General features: G+C 50.3%; 1 protein-coding gene across 5 annotated transcripts in view; it reads left to right on the forward strand.

Annotated features, from left to right (window-relative positions):
- TNS3 (tensin 3) overlaps positions 1-19732 on the forward strand; it is an 838360-nt gene that overhangs the window by 409502 nt on the left and 409126 nt on the right. The window lies entirely within an intron of this gene.

The following is a 19732-nucleotide window of genomic DNA, read 5'->3' on the forward strand; positions in this document are numbered from 1 at the left end:
GGAATGCTGTGCTGTACAGTGGTGTTCTAAATTGGGAAGGTCTGCGCTGTAAAGTGGAGTGTTGTGTTGTGCTGCCCTGTAGAGTGGAGTGTTGCGCCGTAGAGTGGAGTGTTGCACTGTAGAGTGGAGTGATGCGCTGTAGAGTGGAGTGTTGCGCTGTAGAGTGGAGCGCTGTGCTGTAGAGTAGAGCGCTGTAGAGTGGAGCGCTGCGCTGTAGAGTGGAGCGCTGCGCTGTAGAGTGGAGCGCTGCGCTGTAGAGTGAATCCAGCACTGTAGAGTGGATGCTGAGCTGAAGAGTGAATGCTGCGCTGTAGAGTGGAGCGCTGCGCTGTAGAGCAGAATGCTGCGTTGTGTAGTGTTGCGCTGTAGAGTGGAGCGCTGCACTGTAGAGTGGAGTGTTGCGCTGTAGAGGGGAGTGTTGCGCTGGAGAGTGGCGTGCTGCGCTGTAGAGTGGCGCGCTGCGCTGCAGACTGGACCGCTGCGCTGTAGAGTGAGTGCTGCTTTGTAGAGTGGAATGCTGCGCTGTACAGTGGTGTGCTAAATTGGGAAGGTCTGCGCTGTAAAGTGGAGTGTTGTGTTGTGCTGCGCTGTAGAGTGGAGTGTTGCACTGTAGAGTGGAGTGTTGCACTGTAGAGTGGAGTGTTGCGTTGTAGAGTGGAGTGTTGCGCTGTAGAGCGGAGCGCTGCGCTGTAGAGTAGAGCGCTGTAGAGTGGAGCGCTGCGCTGTAGAGTGGAGTGCTGGGCTGTAGAGTGGAGTGCTGGGCTGTAGAGTGGAGCGCTGTAGAGTGAATCCGGCACTGTAGAGTGGATGCTGAGCTGTAGAGTGAATGCTGCGCGGTAGAGTGGAGCGCTGCGCTGTACAGCAGAATGATGTGTAGTGTTGAGTTGTAGAGTGGAGCGCTGCGCTGTAGAGTGGAGTGTTGCGCTGTAGAGGGGAGTGTTGCGCTGTAGAGTGGCGCGCTGCGCTGTAGAGTGGCGCGCTGCGCTGTAGAGTGGCGCTCTGCTCTGTAGAGTGAGTGCTGCTTTGTAGAGTGGAATGCTGCACTGTACAGTGGTGTGCTAAATTGGGAAGGTCTGCGCTGTAAAGTGGAGTGTTGTGTTGTGCTGCGCTGTAGAGTGGAGTGTTGCACTGTAGAGTGGAGTGTTGCACTGTAGAGTGGAGTGTTGCGCTGTAGAGTGGAGTGTTGCGCTGTAGAGTGGAGTGTTGTGCTGTAGAGTGGAGTGTTGTGCTGTAGAGTGGAGTGTTGCGCTGTAGAGTGGCGTGTTGCGCTGTAGAGTGGCGTGTTGCGCTGTAGAGTGGCGTGTTGCGCTGTAGAGTGGCGTGCTGCACTGTAGAGTGGCGTGCTGCACTGTAGAGTGGAGCACTGCGCTGTGGAGTGGAGCGCTGTAGAGTGGAGCACTGCACAGTGGAGCGCTGCGCTGTAGAGTGGAGCGCTGCGCTGTAGAGTGGAGCGCTGCGCTGTAGAGTGGAGCGCTGCACTGTAGTGGAGCGCTGCGCTGTAGAGTGGAGCGCTGCACTGTAGAGTGGAGCGCTGCGCTGTAGAGTGGAGCGCTCCGCTGTAGAGTGGAGCGCTCCGCTGTAGAGTGGAGCGCTGCGCTGTAGAGTGGAGCGTTGCGCTGTAGAGTGGAGCGCTGCGCTGTAGAGTGGAGCGCTGCGCTGTAGAGTGGAGCGCTGCGCTGTAGAGTGGAGCGCTGCGCTGTAGAGTGAATGCTGCACTGTAGAGTGAATGCTGCACTGTAGAGTGAATGCTGCACTGTAGAGTGGAGCGCTGCACTGTACAGCAGAATGCTGCGTTGTCTAGTGTTGCGCTGTAGAGGAGCGCTGCGCTGTAGAGTGGAGCGCTGTAGAGTGGAGCCCTGCGCTGTAGAGTGGAGCGCTGCGCTGTAGAGTGGAGCGCTGCGCTGTAGAGTGGAGCGTTGCGCTGTAGAGTGGAGCACTGCGCAGTAGAGTGGAGCACTGCGCAGTAGAGTGGAGCGCTGCGCTGTAGAGTGGAGCGCTGCGCTGTAGAGTGGAGCGCTGCGCTGTAGAGTGGAGCGCTGCACTGTAGAGTGGAGTGCTATACTGGGGAGTTCTGTGCTGTAGAGTGGAGTGCTGCGTTGTGTAGTGCTGCACTGTAGAGTGGAGCGCTGCGCTGTAGAGTGGAGCGCTGCGCTATAGAGTGCTGCGCTGTAGAGTGGAGCGCTGCGCTGTAGAGTGGAGCGCTGCGCTGTAGAGTGGAGGGCTGCGCTGTAGAGTGGAGTGCTATACTGGGAAGTTCTGTGCTGTAGAGTGGACTTCTGTGCTGTAGAGTGGACTGCTGTGTTGTAGAGTGGAGTGTTGCGTTGTAGAGTGGAGTGTTGCGTTGTAGAGTGGAGTGTTGCGTTGTAGAGTGGAGTGTTGCGCTGTAGAGTGGAGTGTTGCGCTGTAGAGTGGAGCACTGCGCTGTACAGTGGAGCACTGCAATGTAGAGTGGAGCAGTTCGCTGTAGAGTGGAGCACTGTAGAGTGGAGTGCTGCATTGTATAGTGCTGCGCTGTAGAGTGGAGTGCTGGGCTATGAAGTGCTACACTGTAGACTGGGGTGCTGCGTTTTGTAATGCTGCGCTGTAGAGTGGAGCGTTGCGCTGTAGAGTGAATGCTGCACTGTAGAGTGGAGTGTTGCGCTGTAGAGTGGAGTGTTGCGCTGTAGAGTGGCGCGCTGCGCTGTAGAGTGAGTGCTGCTCTGTAGAGTGGAATGCTGCGCTGTACAGTGGTGTGCTAAATTGGGAAGGTCTGCGCTGTAAAGTGGAGTGTTGTGTAGTGCTGCGCTGTAGAGTGGAGCACTGCGCTGTGGCACGCTGCGCTGTAAAGTGGCGCGCTGTGCTACGGACTGGAACGCTGCGCTGTACAGTGGTGTGTGAAATTAGGAATGTCTGCGCTGTAAAGTGTAGTGTTGTGTAGTGTTGCGCTGTAGAGTGGAGCACTGCGCTGTAGAATGGAGCACTGCGCTGTACAGTGGAGCACTGCAATGTAGAGTGGAGCAGTTCGCTGTAGAGTGGAGCACTGTACTGTAGAGTGTAGTGCTGCATTGTATAGTGCTGCGCTGTAGAGTGGAGTGCTGGGCTATGAAGTGCTACACTGTAGACTGGGGTGCTGCGTTTTGTAATGCTGCGCTGTAGAGTGGAGCGTTGCGCTGTAGAGTGAATGCTGCACTGTAGAGTGAATGCTGCGCTGTAGAGTGGAGCGCTGCGCTGTAGAGTGAATGCTGCACTGTAGAGTGAATGCTGCGCTGTAGAGTGGAGCGCTGCGCTGTACAGCAGAATTCTGCGTTGTGTAGTGTTGCGTTGTAGAGTGGAGCGCTGCGCTGTAGAGTGGTGCGCTGCTCTGTAGAGTGTAGCGTTGCGCTGTAGAGTGGAGTGCTATACTGGGAAGTTCTGCGCTGTAGAGTGGACTGCTGCGTTGTAGAGTGGAGCGCTGCGCTGTGAAGTGGAGCGCTGTAGAGTGGAGCACTGTGCTGTAGAGTGGAGCGCTGCGCTGTAGAGTGGAGCGCTGTAGAGTGGAGCGCTGCGCTGTAGAGTGAATGCTGCACTGTAGAGTGAATGCTGCACTGTAGAGTGAATGCTGCGCTGTAGAGTGGAGCGCTGCACTGTAGAGCAGAATGCTGCGTTGTGTAGTGTTGCGATGTAGAGTGGAGCGCTGCGCTGTAGAGTGGAGCGCTGCGCTGTAGAGTGGAGCGTTGCGCTGTAGCACTCTGCACTCAGCAACAATCTGCACTTTGTGTTCAGTGGCAATTTGCACCTTGCATTCAGCAACAATCTGCTGTCTGCACTTAACAACAATATGCACTGTGCATTTAACATTGTACACTTAATAGCGATCTGCACCCTGCACTCATTAACAATTTGCACTTTGCACTCAGAAACAATCTGTGCCCTGCACTTAGCAGCAAACTGCTCTCTGCACTTAACAATAGGCACTCTGCACTTAACAACAATGTGCATTTTGCATTCAATACCAGTCTGCAGTTTACACTACTATGTACTTTGCCCTTAACAATACATATCGCTCTATTACATACAACTCAACAGCAGACATCCACTACAACACATACCATTCTATTACAGCATACACCATACTACAAGCTAATCCTTGAGACAATAAAAAAGCTTTCTAAAACAACAATACGTTTGTTAAGTAAGGCACATATAGCTTCAATGAAGGGCAAATGCTTAAACAATTGTAAGGCATACAGCTATTTACATCGAGATGGCACTTCCCTGTTGTTGCAAAATATGTTTTTGCTTACACATTCAGTTTCATTTTCAGTCATGCATGGACAGCTGGCTTCAATTTGGACACACAAAACTGTTTCAAACGACAACATTTGCCCACTTAGATGCTATATATTCGTAGAAACTTTCTTATAACATAAAAGCCATTTGGACTTAGAACATTAGGTGTGTTTTAAATAGCCTTTAAAAATAACTACAATTCTTCTGAACAAAAAATGTTAAGTTATCATTCTCTTTATGTGTTGCAGTTTACGCTTTCACAGCTGCAAAATACATAAAGAAACACAAAATAAAAGCTCAAACAACTGAAAGCTATATTAGCAATTCCATCCTATTCATTAAGTGCTTTTGCAATCTCACTTAAACAAAATAACTTCACATTCTCATTATTTTTTTTTTTTTTTTTTTTTTGGAAAGCCTTTATTTATAGAAAAAGTACACCGCTATTCAGCCATACATCCCGGAGGCCAGGCAGCATTGAGGTAGCAGGTAGGTTCGTGTACAATACTGTATACAGAAGCAATCAGGTTTAATTTTCAGATAGTGCTGAACTTAGGAATAAATAAACCAAGGAATAAGAAAGCCACAAGGCTAGAAAAAGAAGTATGCAGTAAGCGAGAAAAGAAGAAAAAGAGGAAGAAGGTAGGCTGAGGACAGCACAGAGATAGTGGGCTTGTGTAGCGGGAGGAGGTCAGGGGCTGCACACCCTAGACAGCGCACAATAATAACAGCAACAGAAAGTCATGTGGGGAGTAGCACTTCAGGATAACCAGTTTGGAACCACGGGTAAGGGGCGCTACGGGGACAGTTGGACATCGGAGTCTATCTCCACAGGGGGGTCGCAAATATCGCCTCTATAGGAGTTCCAAGCTCCCCATACGGACCTCCACATTCTAGGTTTACCCCTGGCCACATACACCGTCTTCTCACGCAGCATGCACCAGTCCATGTTGGTTTCCCATAAGCTGAGTGAGGGGGGAGCAGGCGCACCCCATTTCTGAGCGATGTCTCTTTTGGCCACCAAGTTGCCCAAGGTGACCCAACGGGTCTGGGCAACGCTGTAGTCATTCGGGCCCCAAATATTGAGGAGGCATCGCCGGGCCTCTGCCGGCAGGGTCACACCAGTCACCTCGTTCATCACGTCATGCACGCGTGTCCAATACCGGGCAACCCCAGGGCATTCCCATATAATGTGCATGAAGGTCGCAATCATACCACATCCTCTCCGACACATACCATCCATTGAAAGCCCCATGTGTATAAGTCTGGGGCCAGTGACATACACCCTGTGCAATATCTTCAGCTGAACAAGGCGGAGCCGTGCCGATATGGCCACCTCTCTAGGGGAGGAGACCGCCGACTGCCACTCCTCGTCGTCCACCTCTATGCCATCATCCACCCAGAGCTCTCTCAATCGTCTAAGCAAATCAACTCTCACATTAATGAGCTTCTTGTACGTTAGGGAGATAGCGCTGTCCGGCATGTGGCCGTCCAGCACCCGATCCTCCAGAGGTGATGACTCGGGGATCGCCTCCCCTTCCGATATGTGGGGGGAGAGGGCATGACTGAGCTGGGCGTGCCGGAAGTATTCCGTCGCCGCCAGTTGGAACTCAGACTGCAACGCCTCAAACGACTTGATCCTCCCCCCAGCCACCATGTCCCCAACCTTAGATATCCCGATGGTGTCCCATCTATCGAAACCCTTGGTATGCCACAGCTTACCCAATATGTCCGAGTCATACAATGGAGTGGCCATGGTAACCCTATCCTGCCAGCCCAGAGTTTTAGTGACTGCGCGCCATATGTGTACCATCGTCTTAGTGGGGCCCGTCAGCCTCCGATCCAGAGACCTGGAGTACAATGCTCTATAGTAGTTCCCGTCCCCCACCAGCCACCGATCCATGGCGTAGCCCGGGTTGGTCGCCGGGCCGTAGAGGCCATGGTTGACTGCCGCGAGCTGGGACGCCCAATAGTAGCGTCGCACATCAGGCAAGGCAATGCCCCCATCATAGCTCGGTATGGTCAGCTTGACCAACGAGATCCGTGGTCTACCATCCCACAACAACGCTCGCTGCAAGGATTCGATCTCCCCGAAATACTTAGCTGGCACAGGGTCTTGAGTATTCTGCAGTGCATAAAGGAAGCGTGGCAACGCCATCATTTTGAACAGCGCAGCCCTGCCCATCAGGGAGATCGGTAGTTTTTTCCAACCCTCAACGTCCCGGCGCAACCGCACCAGAGGTGGAAGCAGGTTGTGCAAATACCGGGCTCGGGAGTCCCGCGACACGTAAATGCCCAAGTACCGAAAGCCCTGTTGGGCTAACTGTATTGAGCACCCACGGGGGAGGCGCGGAGTGTCTCCATACAACGTGTACAGTGAGGACTTGGACCAGTTGATCACCAGGCCCGAGTGGGCCCCAAAGGTTCCCAACAGGTCAAAGACCACTATAAGTGAGCGGCAGGGAGAGGTCAGGTACAGAAGGATGTCGTCCGCGTAGAGCGACACCCGGTCCTCGAAACCTGGAGACCACGTTATCCCGGAGATATCGGGGTGCGTCCTGATCCAAGCCGCCAGAGGCTCGAGCGCCAGGGCGAACAGGAGCGGCGAAAGCGGACAACCCTGTCTAGTGCCCCTGTGCAACGCAAAGGAGGCCGACAACCGACCATTAACCACCACGTTAGCCAGCGGGGCAGAGTACAGTAGCCGGACCCAGCCGATGTAAGCGGGTCCGAACCCCAACTTGGTCAGGACGGCCCATAGGTAGTTCCACTCCAGCGAGTCGAAGGCCATAGTGGCGTCAAGCGAGGCGAGAACTGTGGGTTCACTAAGCAGGTGAGCACGTGCCATGACCGCGTGAAGCCGTCGCAAGTTGAGCGCCGTATTCCGGTGCGGTATGAAGCCAGACTGGTCTGGGTGGACCAGGTCCGAGATCACTCCCACCAGCCGGTTGGCTAACAGTTTGGCCAGGATCTTGGGTTCGGCGTTCAAAAGTGAGATGGGTCGGTAGGACCGGCAAAGGTCACGCGGCTTCCCCTCCTTGTGTATCACCACAATGGTGGCGAGACGCTGGTCTAGGGGGAGTTCTCCGGCCTCGCGGGCCTCAAGGAACATGTTCAGCAGGGGTGCGGCAAGTGTGTCAGCCTTGAGTTTATAAAGCTCAACCGGGATGCCGTTGGGCCCCGGCGCTTTGCCAGAGCACAGCGACCGGATCGCCAAAGCCACCTCATCAACGGTCAGGTCCCGATCCATGTCGTCTCGCTCGAGATCCGAGAGGCGGGGAAGTTCGATGTCTTCCAGAAGGGAAGCCGACGCAGACTCCGGGAGGGGGTTCGCGGAGGTATAGACCTCTTCAAAATATTCCGCAAAGGACCCAACTATGGCCGCCGGGTCTGTTAGGGACAGGCCGTCCGCACCCACCAACTCTGGGACCACCCGGGACGCAAGCTCCCTTCTATCCAGCCATGCCAAGAGCTTGCCCGCCTTGTCTCCCGAGTCATATATCCTGCCCTGTTGTTCCCTGCTCAAGGCCTTCCCCGCATCCGTGGCCGTCGCCCGGAGTTCGGACTGTTTGAGGGAGAGAGCGTGCAACAGTTCGGGAGATGGGCCCAGTGCCAGCTGGGAGTTTAAGTCAGCGAGGTCAGACTCCAGCCTCACCACGTCTTCATCCCGCCGACGGCGGGCTTCCGCGATCAGGGAGAAGGCCTCGCCGCGAAGCACGGTTTTAAAGGCCTCCCAAAGGGAGACGGCGGATTCAACAGAGCCACTATTCTCGGCGAAGTACCGATCCTTAACTTTAGCCAGGAGCGCCCTGGTCTTCGGATCGCGGAAGTACCATGGGTTAATGGGAGCAACCCGCGATGACGCGGGTATCTGGAAGTCAAAAGAGACCCAAACTGGGGAATGATCCGAAATGCCCCTAGCCAAAAGACGCGCGGTGGAAACAGACTGAGCCTGGGCAGCCGGGGTGAGAACGTAATCTATTCGAGAAAGGCTGCCGTGGGCACCCGAGAGGAAGGTGTACTGCCGCTGGGTAGGGTGCAGCAATCGCCAGCAATCCACCATCCCCATGGAGCTCAGAAAGTCAGGTAGCCAAGACTGAGAAGGACGCAGGTCTCTGGATGGGAAGCGGTCCAAGTCCCCCGAGACTACGGAATTGAAGTCACCACCCACCAGTAGCAATCCCACGGGGAGACCTAAAATGGCGCCACCCAGGTCCCTGAAAGTAGTCTCCTGCAGCCCAGGGGGAACATAAACCGAAACCAAAACTAGCGTGCGGCCCTCCCATTTGCCCGCTACAGCCACATACCTGCCCCTCTCGTCAACAAGCACAGAGACCACCTCCAACGGGAGGGACATGCGCACCATGATACCCACCCCTCTAGATCCCGAGGAAAACCCCGAATGTGCCACCATTTTGAACCCACGTCTATTCAAAGCTTTACAGGCGTGCCCCACTAGGTGGGTCTTTTGCAGGAAAACCACATCCGGCGAACAGCGTTTGAGCATTTGTAAAACAATACCCCTTTTAATGCGGTCCCCCAACCCGTTCACGTTCCAGCTCAACAAGTTAAGAGATTTACCCCCCATCATCAAGGACGGTCCGCCCCCTCACCCCCGCCCGTAATGGCGCCCACAATGAAAACATATCAGTCCAATGAACCCTCAGCCAGAACAAAGAATAAAACTAGGAAAGAAATAGAGAAAACACACCCCAACTACCCCCCACCCTGCACCCCTGCATTAGACTATAATCCACCCCAACTAGCAGTGTGCCTGTCGCCCCTTAACTAATCTACAAGAAGCCCACAGAGGAGAAAGGAGGCATCCTATCCCCCCCCGTCATCCCCCATATTATTGACAAAACGAGTCAAACTGATAGCTGCAGTGTCTTAAGCCGATGCCCCTTGCGGCAACCCAGCTCCCAGAGAGTCAAGTGATGAAATAATCATTCCTGTGCTTCCGCGCCTCCGGTGGTCTCCTCCGTCTGGTCAGCCGGTTCGTGTCGTTCTTGGGGCAGGGTATCAAGCCAGTGTCCTACCTCATCCGGGAAGTCAAAAAAAAACAAAGTCTGGTGGTCACGTTCGATGCGGAGTTTGGCAGGATAGAGCATGGAGTAACGCAGGCCCATCTCCCTCAGTCTCCGTTTCACCCCCGCAAAGCTTTGGCGTTTTTTCTGTACTGCCTGAGTGAAGTCCGGGAAAAAGTTCACATCCGAGTTCTGGAAGCGGAGAGGGCCCGCGGTCCTCGACGCCTGCAGGATAGCGTCTCTGTCCCTATAATTGAAGAGCCTTGCGATGATAGGGCGGGGGGAAGCGCCCGACTTTGGCGGCCCACCCGGTACCCTGTGGGCTCGTTCCACCGAAAAGAACTTACTTAGGCCCCCCGGCGCCAAGTTCTTAACCACCAGGTCTTCCACGAAGAGTTCAGTCGAGTCCTCCTCAGCCTTCTCCGGTACCCCGGTGATGCGGACGTTCTGGCGCCGCGCGCGGCCTTCGAACTCATCCAGTCGACGCGCCAGCAGTCCATTCGCCATCTTCAGGTCCCGCACCTCTGTTTGGATATCGGAGACATCAGTGACCAGGCTAGAAGTCTTGAGATCCAGCGATTTCACCCGGTCATTAGTTTTCCCGAGGTCGGTCCTGATGAGGTTCAACTCAATCTTCAGGGAGTCAACCTTGCTGGACAGCGCCTCGTGGAGAGTGTGCATCTCCGTCTTCACCCCCGTTATCGCACCCATGACGTCTCGAAGTGTTATTTCAGAGTCGTCTGGTGATTCATCCCTTCTCGGGTCCTTAGTGCGGCCCGCCAGTCCCGGTGATCCCTTAGACTGGGAGAATCGCTCCGGAATGGTGGATTGGGACTGGGACGGTTTTCTGCTGACCCGCTGAGACTTGCCTTTGTCTAAGTCTCCTCTGCCCGCCATGTTGGCACTCCCGGGCCGGGCAGTCAACAGGGGCGAAGGAGCCTCGTGAGGTGTGCACAATGTAAGCAGTGGTGTAGCCAAGGTCCGTTACTGAGGCCACGTAGCAGTAGCGTTCAAATACCAGAGGCAATCCTCGGGGAACGAAGCGCAGGCTGGGAGGCACCGTGTGAAGACACCGCTGTACCCCTCGACGGTCGCCAATGACACGGGCGGAGCCTCCGGGGTCCGTCGAGCTAACTAAGTCCAGGAATGTCCGATTTTCATTCCAAAAGCGGGTGCCGCCTCAGGACCGGCTCAGCAGTCGATTCCCACTATCGTGGGACAGGATAGGTAGCAGGATTGTTGCGGAGGATCGGGAGGTCTTCGGAGCTCCGAGCTCACGCGACCATCTTGGTCGCCGGCGAAGCTCCTCCCCCCCACATTCTCATTATTATTCTGTATTGCAGTCTATGACCACGCAGTTTTTAAATCACAGTCTTACAAACCAACTAATGCTCAAATTAATATGCCATATTGTTAGAAAAGTACAATTCGTTTACACGTTATTAAGACTTAATACGTATACACTGTTCTATAACTAATCTACATTGCACATTCCTTTACAGTGTGCGCACATCTTACTACAGCATGCGCCCTCACAGCGTGCACCTCTAGACAGTGTGCACCACTTTATAGTGCAAATTTCCTACAATGCCCACCCCTCTACAATGCGCACCTTACTACAATACTTATTCCTCTACAGCGTACATCCTGTTACAGTGCACAGCCTTGTACAGTGCGCAACATTATAGCACGTACCCCTTTGCAGTGTGCACCTCTCTACAGCTTAGGCGCTTCTACACCATGCACTACTCTACAGCTCATGCCCTTCTACACTGCATGCCTTTTGAAGCGTATGGTGTTTTACAGCGTGTACTACTATACAGTGCACAACGCCTGCAACACCTACTCCTCTACAGCAGGCACCTTACTACATTGCGCATCTCTCTACACCATACATCCCATTACAGCGCACATCCCGGTACAATGCACATCCCTGTACAGCGTGTGAACACTATAGCGTGCATCACTGTACAGCGCACAGCCCTTTACAGCACAGACGCCTCTACCACCACTGTAAAATGCACACTCCTGTGCAGCATGACACACTTCAGCGCGCACCCCTCTATAGCACAGACGTCTCTACAGGGCGCATTTCTTTGCAGCATGCACCCTTCTACAGGGTGCACTTGGGTACTGCATGCATCTTTATACTGCATGCGCCTCTATACTGCGCGCGCCCCTTTACAGTGTACATTGCTCTAAAGCACACGCCATTGTACAGTGCACACCACTCTACAACGCATAGTATTGTACATCGCACATTTTCTACAGTGCACAGCATTCTACAATGGACACCACTCTAGAACGCGCACCACTCTACAAAATGCGCACCTGTAGAATGCATAGCACTCTACAATGCACATCACTCTACAATGCACACTTTAAAGCGCACATTGTTCTACGACGCACCTAATTGTACAATGAGCACTACTCTACAACATACACTACTCTACAACACACACCTATTTACAGCGCACACCACTCTAGCACGCACACTAATCTACAGCACATATCACTTTACAATGCATACCAATCTAAAGCACATATTAATTTACAGCGCATATCGCTCTGCAACATGCAGTCCTCTACAACACATAGCCCTTTACAGCGCACAATGCTGTACAGTGCACATCCCTGTATAGTGCATAAACTTCTACAGCATATAGCCTTTTACAGCGCATACCATTGTACAATGCATGTTGTACTACAGTACACGTCGTTTTACAGCGCACACTCCTCTACAACGCATGCTCCTTTACAGCGCATGCCCCTTGACAGCGCATGCCTAATTACAGCACATGCCCGTTTACAAAACATGCCCTTCTACAGCACACATTGTTTTGCAGTGCATACTACTATACAGTACATACAATTCAATAGCACATACTGCTCTACAGTATGCAACACTACAGTGCAAAACATTCTACAGTGTGCAACATTTTACGCACATATCAATCTACAAAGCACTACTCTACAACGTACACCGCTCTACAGCACATTCTACTGTACAGCATACATCACTCTATAATACACATCACTCTATAACATACAGTACTTTACAGTACATATTACTGTACAATGCACCACAGCTCATGGTACAATAGTGTACAGCACATATTATTTTACTTTGCACACCAATTTACAGCATGCAACATTTTTAAGCACATAACAGTGTACAACGAACATTAATATACAGCATCTACCAATCTACAACGCCCACCACTTACCAATGTACACCACTATACAACCCACACCACTCTATAACACTCTACAGCACAGACTACTCTACAGCACCCTCTACTCTATAGCGTATAGCATTTTACAACACACACTAACACTCTACAGCACAAACCACTGTACAATGCACATTACTCTGAGACGCAAAACATTATACAACGCATACTACTGCTCTGCAATGCACACCACTTTACAGCACATACCACTCTGTGGCGGGCACCAGTGTACAGCGCATACTAATTTCCAGTGCACACTAGTCTACAGCGCACATTAGTCTAGAGCAGGGTTTCCCACCCAAACTGTGGTCCGCGGAAGCCCCTGCTGTCGCAGAGCGAGTCTATTGCAATAGTTTCAGTCCTTTCAGCTTTCAAGGACTACCCAGAGGAGATTCCGGCAGGCTGTTCACAACACATGCACACGTAGGCAGGCACGCAGGCAGGCACACACGCAGGCACACACAACACACACACGCACACAGACAGACAGACAGACAGACAGACAGACACACACACACACGCGCACACATACCCCCCCCACTCCACTCACCGGGCTCTGCGTGTTCCGTGCCCCTGTCTTCTCGTCAGCCAGTTGGTCAGTCTCGGGCTCCCTCCTGGGACCCAGAACTTCAGATGACACACTCCGCTTTGGCGCCGGGGCTCGGAGAGCGCATGCGCGGGCAGCCCCCGCCCTCTCACTCTGAGCCCGGGCTGCTTTTGGTTTTGCTGTCTTCCGTGTTGCTGGTTGGAAACTGTTGCTTGTTTCCGAAGCTTCCCACATCGCTCGAGCTGAAGCTGGCTGGGAATGGATTTTTTCGTGCCCTTTGACTGCCTGTCCACAGTAATAATATTTTTAAGAGCCTGTCTTTTGTGTGTTAATTGCCCTTTGCGTTCTTCAAAGCAGCAGTCGGTGTTGCCCGGTAGAGAGGGGTTGTGTGAAAAGTGCTTTTCTGAACGGCGCTGGCCTTCTAAAGAGGAGGGTCTGGTTTGCACCATGTTGCGGGCTGGTGTGTTCGGAGTGAGTTATGTGTTGGTTGGTGTCCTGGTTTTTATGTCTTATTTCAGATAGATTGCTTCATACTTTTGTGACATTTATTTAGCATGTAACGTTTGCCCATGTTTTCTCGCTCCCCAGAGCCCCATTGTCAAAAATGCTCCCGGACAGAGCTCTACAGGTCTCAGTATATAAATTGCGCAGATCTTTACTGGCCATGCACGGCGAATCTCGTGCAACCTTGAGACTGAAGGAACTCTTCCCAGAGCAACACCTGCATTCATGAATAACGCCCCCTGCCTTTATTGCCCACTTACTGGTGCGTGAGGGGCATCTGTCCGCTGGCAGCACTCCGGTACACTGCCTGCACAGAGAGAGCATCTGGTGGCACACCTGGGACGGGAGAGATTGTAAGGGCTCACAGGCTTGTGGTGGGGCTAGCCTCTCCTCTTCCCAGTCCCACTAAAAGAACCCCGTTCTCTGCAGCACTCTGCACCGCACTGCAGGAACCCACTTCTGCAGGACTCTTGTGTTCACACCAGGAACCGCTCGGTTGCAGGAACCCTCTCCTCCATCTCAGAGATGTAGGAACATTCTCCTCCACCTCCCAGGCGCAAGGACCTTCCCCAACACTCCTCAGATGCAAACGCCCTCGCCTCGACCTCTCAGCTGCAGGAACCCTCTCATCGACCTCCCAGGCGCAGGGACAACTCCCCCTCCCCACTCCCCCATCCCCCCCCCCCCTCCCAGGTGCATCGACCCTCTCTCCACCTCCCAGGCGCATCGACCATCTCCTCCACCTCCCAGGCGCATCGACCCTCTCTCCACCCGACATGGGCACAGGGACCCTCTCCTCCACCTCCCTTTATTACTCCTGTGACCTGTAGCACCATTCCAAACCTTCTATTATGCCTAATGCTCGGCGAGCTACACTTTTAACCAGTGCCGGGTTTCTACTTCCGTGGGCGGAAAGAAGCATTGGCAAGAGGCAGACTGTCTTGAAAGAGAGAAGGGGCAAAGTCAGCCACTGTCCGATGGCAGAACACCGAGGGACATATTCAGAAAGGCATATTGGAATATATGAAGCAGCGCTCCTGTAGTAGTCTTTTACGTTCTTACTTTCACATGCCATTGTGAACTGTCTCCAAAAGATTAAAAAAAAATATATTGATACACACTTGGTGCACATAAAAAGCTCTGCACTCTGTGTGTGCACTTTCACTAATATGGAATTGGACGTTTGGGGCCGTTTCACAAAAGTGCAATAGCATGTGAAAGAGCATTCGTGCATTACTACTTCCTGGCCTCATAAATGCCTTTGTAAACAGACCTCTCTATCCTGTAGTATGTGCCTCCCAACAGCCTACACCGAAAATCAATTGGTGCTGGGGTGCGTGCAGGGCGGTTGGGGCCTCTCAAAGTATAAAGTCCACTCTGTCGAGCAACTGTTGGATGAAAAGTCCCATGCACAACCACCAGAAAGAAGCATCTCTTATTAGCGCTCCAAAAGTTAACGTTAAAAATCTTTATTCATGCCATTTTCACTTCATTCTTTTTCATGAAATTGTCAAATCAGGATTTCCGTCCTTTTACAGCATTCTTTCCATTTAACAATAATTTCAGCTCTAGCTCCTTCCCAGACTCTTGACAGGCATCCCTTCCACAGAAGTTTAAGTGAGTCATGCATTAAACTGAGGCAACGCCCTCCACAGACTTTTAAATCGCTCATATTAAAGAAGCATTTGCAATGCAATAGATCTCGCGTTTACGCAAGTTTAAGCCATTGGCATTCTAAATGACAATGCCTTTTATGTTTTAAAACCAAAACATAAATAAAAAGCATTGTCATTTATAATGCCAATAGCATAAATTAGTGTAAATACGAGACCTATCCTCTCCATCCATCCATCCCCTCCACTCCATCCATCCATCCATCCCCCCACTCATCCATCCATCCATCCCCTCCACTCCATCCATCCATCAATCCACCCATCCATTCATCCCCACTCCATCGCTATCATCTTGCAAATCATCGCTGTACACCAATACAGACTTTGTTAAAAATGTAATGCAACACATTGTCATATACAATGCCAATAACTCAAACTTTAATGCTGCGAGACCTATTGCATTGCAAATGCTTGTTTTACATAGTGATAATGTGCTTTTTTGTTCTTAAAAAAAGGCTAAACAAATGGGTGGCTGGATGAAGGGGGGGAGCAGGTGGGGGATGAGGTATCATGGAGTGAGGGAGGGTGGGAGAGAAGGATGTGGGTGGGGGAAGAAAAGGAAAAGCGAGCGCCAACAATGAGCATGCACACGGACAACAGAGAGTGGGCGGTCAGGGATAGTGCAGGGAATGGGCAATATAAGGTGGGTAGGGGTCGGAAACACATGGAGAACAGAGGGTGGGCGTGTCATGGATGGGAACAAGCAGCCAACAGATGATGGGTGGGTGTCGATGGGGAAGCACTCGGACAATGTAAGGGGGGTGAGGAAACTTGAACGTCAATGTATAGTGGACAGGGCAGAAGCAAGAATGGCAGGTAGTGAGGGAAGGCAAGAAAGCGCACAAGGGAGATAGCTGGAAAACATATGCACTTTTGTAGAGTGCTTAACCAAAAAGAAAAAAGTAGCACCTGAAAAGGCAGCTGTGCAAGTACACTAGTAATGCGTTCATGTTCCAGGGGAAAAGTCCAATACGAAAAGAGGAAGGACAGCTTATGGAAACTGACAAATCGGAAGCAAGCAAATAAGATTAAATTAAGGGAAACACATGATGATCAGGGGATGGAATCTAAGCCCACAGTAATCTAACAAAAGACAGCAAAGGCCCTGACTTAGGTGAGACCTAATAATGACCCCTACACAATGCGAGAAAACTTGCATGGTGTTGGGCCATTATTTTTTTCCCCAGCAACAAACTCTGGCTTTGGCAGTTTGTTATTGGAAATTAAAAAACGTTTACATTTGGTGTAAGCTTCCATTAGCAAGGACGAATGTCTACCACGCTTTTAAATGGCTTTGTAAGAACGGCTTTGACTGCGGCTCATACACACTAAGAAAGTGTTCCTCAGGGCCGGTGGTGAACTCTAAATTTGGTGGCTCCATCCAAGGCAGGGTGGCGGATGTAAAGTCCTCCTCCACCTTAACTGCCTCTACTCTGTCGGCCAAAGTCTAAATCTGGCTCTTAGTGTTTACGGTAAAACAAGTTCTTTCAAAAGGCCCCGGTTGGCTCTGTCAATGGGAAGGTGCTATGAATAGCCCAGGGCTGTCGAATGAAGGGCATTACTCCACCTGCCCCATTTTGGGTGTACAGTGTAATGTTCTTTTTATTAGGTCTGTTGCTGCCAGAGTGCAAGATGGTGGTCCATGTTTTTAAGCTGTTAACAAAAGACAGAGGTTGTAGGTAACATTGGTGAAGTTGATGAAGTGTCACTCGAGCCCAGGGGTGCCCAGGGCCCACTGCATCACAGTTATACACCTTGTTGCTTTACAAAATGGGTGTGGGGCTCATTTTGCTTGATAGTATTAAGACCGAGAGCACATGAGGCAACACATGGGAGTACATTTTTTCTGAAAGAGGCACAGTCTGTTTTAAGACTGGAGTAAATGACCAGGCACAGCAGAGAAGTTGTGGATAGCCTGCCTGCTATGCAGTGCTGCAACCTGGATTAGTGCAGCAGGTGCAGTTGCAGTGGGGCCCAGGATTTAGAGGGGGGTCATAACACACCAATCCTGGGTAGCAGTGTTTTTTTTGCCAGTTTTTGTTTGTGTATGATTCTTTTTGTTGTTGTTTTTTTTAGAAGTCCCACAATTAGTGTGGATATGAGCAATAGAACCCCACCCCCTGAAATGACATCATAAGCCCCACTCCCTGCACTCATCCCTGCCCCTCCCGCACCCCCAGTGTTTTCATTAAAGTCGTCCTTATCCTCGTGGCTCAACAAATCACCAGATCACAGGAAATAAGCTGTAGAGTCTAGTCGCTAGGACGTCTTCAACCTTTTAATGCTTTGTAAGCAGTATGAGGTGGCAGTATATATATATATATATATATATGTATATATATATATATATTCCAGTACTCTATCTTTAGAATCCACTCGACAAACAGGACTCGGATAGACAAGCGCGGACCCAGTATTTCGTGCTTTCTTAAAGTTTATTTAAAGAAAAAGTTTCGCCTGCATCAGTATGCCGCCATGACGCGTTTCGGTCCGACCTGGACCTTGATCACATGACGCGTTACTCATGGACCCATGCCTCATTTAAAGTGACAAGCAATCAATGATTAGAAACAGCTGTAACATTTGCACTATAGAACTGAAAAACAGACTGTGCAATAATGTAAATATAGACAAGACCGCTGGTAGGATACCTATGTACACTCCATATTGATATTATGTACAATTAAAATAGATAATATTTACAAATGATTTCATAAATATACACCTATACATTGATACAAAAATATATATAAATACATCTCAATAGAAAATCATGTATATAAAAATATATAAATATACATATTTAAATAAAATAGAGATATATTAAAAGACGATTCCCCAATAATATAAGGAGATCATCCATAGTTATATATATGTATCCATTCACTTCAAAAGCAGTCTAGAAATTTGCTGTTCACGTTATATATAAGTGTGTGTGTGTATACCTCCCATCCTGAATTCCACAAAAAAATGGAGTTGTGGTGGTAGGGGTCTGATAGAACCACCTTCTCTAACTTTCTAAAGCAATAGGTAGTTGTGAGAGAAACAGGAATCTTGCATTGTAGATATTTTTTAATTAAATTGTGGTTATTTAAGTTGTGGGGTACCATCTGGTTCCCTCATAACCTCCTGTCAGCCCACTTCCTCCAGCTTTGTGTGGCACAGTGGTGGTCATGGTCATACAATCTCACCTGAGTGTGCCGGTGCTGTACCACCATGAATGGTAAGTACTAAAATGTACAGACAAAAAAGAATGATAAAGCAGTAGGTTTTAAAGCTGGGAACTTGGAAAAATTGCAATGTTTTGGGAACAACATTGTTCTCTTCTCAGTCAGCGCTGTTGGATTACACAACAGACTACTGGTATATTTAATGCAGACTGGTGGCCACTTTGATGATGCATATTTGGGGGAATATGCATAAATACTGCTAATCTGAACTGTAATTAGTAATATTTAACTCAAGATTAAGGCCTTCATTCACTCTGGCCCGCAGATCCTGATTCAGGTGCAAACTAAAGCATGCTTCTGAATCTGGATTATTACTGGAGCATTAATTGTGCACCACAACAATGTTTGCTCATATGATTTCCACAAAGGCATGTAGTGCACATTCTGAGTTTGCACACTGCCGAACAGAGAAACACATGCACTAAGTGAGCGATCCTCCATTCCATGATCCGAAAAATAGAATTTGTTTTTGGATCTCCAGAGTAGCGTGCTACTCGCCAAAAAGCACTTCAACACCTCATCAGGGGGAGCAAGTGCTATATAAATGCAAACCCTTCCCTCTTCTATCCCTCCACTATCCTTTTCAATCTTAATAACAGACTAACATGTCTGCCGCTCAAATCAATTTTATATTTCCCTATACTGGTTCACCGGTTATCTTTTTTGGGTTCCGGAGTAGCGTGATACTTGCCGAAAAGCACTTAGATGCTTTGTCATGAGTAGTAAGCACTATATGAATGCACTTACGATTACAAATATGCTGTCAGTGCACACCTGGCGGCATCAATATAATTTTGTGTACACTTCAGACACAACGAAGGGTGTAGATATAGATCCGCTTTACAAACCAAGGTATGCCCCTGGGTGTAGGAGCAGGAATCTAATTTAAGGGATACAAATAGGGAGAATTCTGGGAAAATGCTATATACTCCAGCAGTGGGTGGAGTCACTGGTGATAGCTCAAGCGCCTTTAATTTTTTTTAGAGGGATTGGGTGGAAGGCCAGTTTTAGAAGGTTCCAAGTTGACGATGCATGCGCTTAAGCGTATTGCAATGGAACTTCATCAAGAGCATCAGACAAAAACAGCAAGAATCGACTTTGGAGCCCACCCAGGTAGAAGAGATGTCTGCTCTAGTGATACAGGTGCAAGATATTGATTATCTAGAGATGAGTTTGGACAGCAACAAGGTCTCCTCTCGAGGAGAAGTCACGTGTGTTTGTCACTTTCACAGCAAATCTCGGCAGTGTCTTCCTAATAGTTCACCACAGT

The sequence above is a fragment of the Lissotriton vulgaris genome, chromosome 4_1, assembly GCF_964263255.1.
Source record: "Lissotriton vulgaris chromosome 4_1, aLisVul1.2, whole genome shotgun sequence".
NCBI lineage: Eukaryota > Metazoa > Chordata > Amphibia > Caudata > Salamandridae > Lissotriton > Lissotriton vulgaris.